Source organism: Bos taurus, chromosome 4 (assembly GCF_002263795.3).
Source record: "Bos taurus isolate L1 Dominette 01449 registration number 42190680 breed Hereford chromosome 4, ARS-UCD2.0, whole genome shotgun sequence".
Classification (NCBI taxonomy): Eukaryota; Metazoa; Chordata; class Mammalia; order Artiodactyla; family Bovidae; genus Bos; species Bos taurus.
In genome coordinates, this window is record NC_037331.1 from 71612265 (window position 1) to 71616854 (window position 4590).

Genomic DNA, 4590 nt, shown 5'->3' on the forward strand with positions numbered 1-4590 from the left:
GACTCTGCGACCCCATGGACTGCAGCACGCCAGGCCTCCCTGTCCATCACAAACTCCCAGAGCCTACTCAGACTCACCTCCATTGAATTGATCATGACATCCAACCATCTCATCCTCTGTCGTCCCCTTCTCCTCCTGCCTTCAATCTTTCCCAGCATCAGGATCTTTTCAAATGAGTCAGATCTTCGCATCAGGTGGCCAAAATATTGGAGTTTCAGCTTCAACATCAGTCCTTCCAGTGAACATTCAGGACTGATTTCCTTTAGAAAGGACTGGTTGGATTTCCTTGCAGTCCAAGGGATTCTCAAGAGTTCTGTCCAACACCACAGTTCAAAAACATCAATTCTTCGGCACTCAGCTTTCTTTATGATCCAATTCTCACATCTATACATGACTACTGGAAAAACCATAGCCTTGACTAGACGGACCTTTGTTGGCAAAGTAATGTCTCTGCTTTTTAATATGCTGTCTAGGTTGGTCACAACTTTTCTTCCAAGGAGCAAGCGTCTTTTAACTTCATGGCTGCAGTCACCATCTGCAGTGATTTTGGAGCCCCCAAAAATAAAGTCTGCCACTGTTTCCAATATTTCCCCATCTATTTGCCATGAAGTGATGGAACTGGATGCCGTGATCTTCGTTTTCTGAAAGTTGAGCTTTAAGCCAACTTTTTCACTCTCTTCTTTCACTTTCATCAAGAGGCTCTTCAGTTCTTCACTTTCTGCCATAAGAGTGATGTCATCTGCATATCTGAGGTTATTGATATTTCTCCTGGCAATCTTGATTCCAGCTTGTGCTTCTTCTAGTCCAGCGTTTCTCATGATGTACTCTGCATATAAGTTAAATAAGCAGGGTGACAATATACAGCCTTGATGTACTCCTTTACCTATTTGGAACCAGTCTGTTGTTCCATGTCCAGTTCTAACTGTTGCTTCCTGACCAACATACAGATGTCTCAGAGGCAGGTCAGGTGATCTGTTATTCCCATCTCTTGAAGAATTTTCCACAATTTGTTGTGATCCACACAGTCAAAGGCTTTGGCATAGTCAATAAAGCAGAAATAGATGTTTTTCTGGAACTCTCTTGCTAGCATAATGCAGGTATATTAGAAAGAGAGGAATGACTATCTGCCCTCTTCTTTGCTTTCCTGCCATCAGCAGGGCACATGGAGGATTAGTGTGGACCTGGCTCCAGATAGCCCTCTTTGCTTAGTGGGAAGAAACTTTGTATCATTATGTGGAAGTCCCAAACAATGCTGATTTTTCCATTTCTTTTTATCTGCTCCTCTGTCCTGTTCCTTATTTAAGCAGGGGGAAGAGGCTGGTAGGTATTTAGGCCGTTAAAATACAGCAAAAGTGAGTTGTATCTCTCCTGAATTAGGGAATAGAACCAACTCTAAAATGTTTATTCTCTGAACTTGTAGGTTTGTCCATAAGATCATGATTAAGAACTCCCAGGCTGAGAAGTTGAGTCCTGATTTGGCTAAATGAAGAATATTATTAGGGGGGCTGGTTTTCTCCCAGATCCAAGTCTATAGGAAGGACAGGTGGGGTTGGAGGGGAGGAATGCCTGGGAGAAAAGGGTTTGGGGTGGCTATGGGGCTTGATTCCATCCTACATGGGATTCTGCTTTTAGAATAGTAACCCAGAGGTCTGAGCTTAGCACACGGTCAGTTTCAAAGTAGAGGAAACATGAATAATTTAAAACTACTCAAAATAGGTATTGTTTTCTCATACCTGCAGGTCCTCTACCTCCTACCTTGCATTCTTCATCTGGCAATTGGTGTTCCACCTTCAAACCTCTGCTCAAGCATCAGTTACTCCAGGAAATTTGACCTTCCTCCTCCACTCTTCCCAGCCTGGGATGGGTGTCCTCGCGGAGTTCCTGAAACACCTCATGCCCACTTCCCTGTAAGAGAGCGAGGAGATATCACGGCCCCTGAAATGGAATTACAGCTTTGAGTGTATTGAATTTGAAAAGCCCAAGTTTTGTCTTGGCTAGCAGAGGCTTCTGGGCATTCCTCCTCTATTCTCTTTTACTGTCTGCATCTGCATGGAATGAAGTTGCTATTCTGATTGATTCTTGAGACCACATTGCTCCGTGGGCACGAGCATTGTACCAGGAGGTAACATGGTTTCATGAGTGTCCCTTCTCTTCCTCCATCTGCTGCTGGACACAGCAGGCTAGCTCTTCCTGTCTGTGTGTCTGTTTAGGTAAGCGCGTTTGGGAAGCTGCCACAAACCTCACTATTCCTGCACTCTCCACCAGGGAGCTGAAATTTGGTGTGGGGGCTGGGCTACTCTGGAGGCTTAGACTTCAGCCAGGCATCCTGAGTTAGCTTAGGGCAGCCCTGCCTTTGACCTCACTGGATCGGCTACTTTGTTCTCCATTTGCCCACTGATTGTTAAATCTATAGCTCTTCTGTCAGGAAACTGCAAAGGGAGACATGATGAGTGGAAAGGAGGCCTCTAGCACCCCAAACTCTAACAGGCCCACCTCTGCAGTTCCAACGATACACCATAACTACATGTCTCCCTCATTAGATGACAAATTCCCTGAGAAACTGTTATTGATCTTTGTATCCCCAGTGTTCAGTGTAATGTCCAATGGGTTCTAGGTGCTCAAAACATGGTAAGTGTGTGAATGAATGAATGGATGAATGAGTTTGGTCATTTTTGGACTTTTCTTCACTGATCCAACCCTGGCCACTCTGTGAGCCAACCCACCTCTGTGTGGAGCTTAACTGGTCACCCTACCCAGAATGTACTCAATCCCAGCTTAACATTCACATTTTCTGTGAAGTCTCTTCTAGCTCATTCTGCCCACACTCATTTCCTCTTCTAAATGCCCTTTGCATGGTTTATTTGTTATTGTCTAATTTGTTTTAAGTGTGTCGTGATTAGGTTCTTAATTAGATTATATGTGACCTGGTCTTGACTGACTTCTTCCACGAAAACATCACCAGGCAGGCCTGAGTTTGTAAACAGAGCAGCTGCCATCAAACCTCCCTAACTTGAATGAGGTGGGAAAAGTCATTTGTTTTCTTTGGGCCTCAGTTTCCTCACCGGTGAAAATGGGGGGGATAATCCTCTACTTGAATGTGTCATGAGCATTGAAAGGATCAAAATAAAAACAGTGGCATCTACAAAAAACATACACAATTTATACCTCATAGAATGTCAGATAAATCTAGGATCAGAGGAGAGCTTCATAAATTCTTATACATTTACTTCATAATGACTATGTTGCTCATAGGCATCTCATTAATGAAGGTTGAATTTGTTCTTACTGTAACTCTAGTGAAGATGATTACAATTTGCAGTGATAGATGTGTGACATGTTGCATTTAAACCCATTCCAAGAATGGTTATCAGGCTGTAAATGTTTCAGAAATACTACTATGGAATCTCTTGGAATGTAGCTTTGCAATTAAAGTTTAAAATTTAAAGTTTACCATTATTATATTTCTTAAAGTGAATTTTTGTTTATTAGGAATGTCTTAATCCTGTTGGGCTGTTATCACAAATTACTATAGACTTTGGGGATTAAAAACAACATGGATTTGCTGCTAACAGTTCTGGAGGTAGAGAAGCCCAAAATCAAGGCACCAGCAGGTCTGATGTCTGGTAAGAGCCTGCTTCCTGATTCATAGCCAACCCTTGTCCTGCTATGTCCTCACGTGATGGAAGGGATGAGGGGCCTTTTTGGTTCCTTTCATAAGGGCACTGGAAAAACATTAGAATGCTTTATGAACACAGAATATCTTGTATATCATAAAATTCCCTAAGTCATGATGTGCTACAGGGATTTGGTAAGCAGTTTTAAGACATCACATAGAAATATTTATGTATATTTTTTAGAGTGTAGTTCAAAGTAAAAATATAGAATGAGACCCATTTCTTTGATTTAGAAATTACACATAAGAATCTAATAACATTAAGCCTATGCAGATAAGTACCTGAAAGAGAGGGGGAGTTTAATAACCTGTAGCTAAATTAACATACCCCATGTTGTGTGAAAAGATAATTATCCTACTCAGTGTGTTTCTGTTTATGACTCAAATTCTAAGAGTACTGGCCTAAGGAAACGTGCAGATCTGAGCTGTCTGATACAGTAGCTGCTGGAAACACAGGGCTATTTAAGATACACTAAAATGTAAAACTCAGTTCCTTGTTTGCACTTGATACGGGCAAGTGCTCAAAAGTCATGTGTGCCTAGTGACTACTATACTCAACAGACATTTTTGCAGAAGGTTCTATTAGACAGCAACCCTTTCTGCTGACAGCATAGGCTAACAAGGCTAACATGAATTCCCTGTGAATGGGGGAAAAGTTCAGCAAAATTGTTCCAAATTAGCATTGCTCTGCCCAGTGTTTCAGATATGTCTCCTGTTCACACACATACACACACACACCCCCACCACAGCTGAGTCTTAGTCATCATAAATTGTATCTTTATATCTTCCATAGCCACTGCTTTAATATTGGTGAAACAAACCTTGAATCTGCTACTTGAGGGAGATTGTGATTTAATGAATAACTTCAAATATTTCTTACTATTGCAACAGCAGATTTTGCATTGAGGAGCATACAC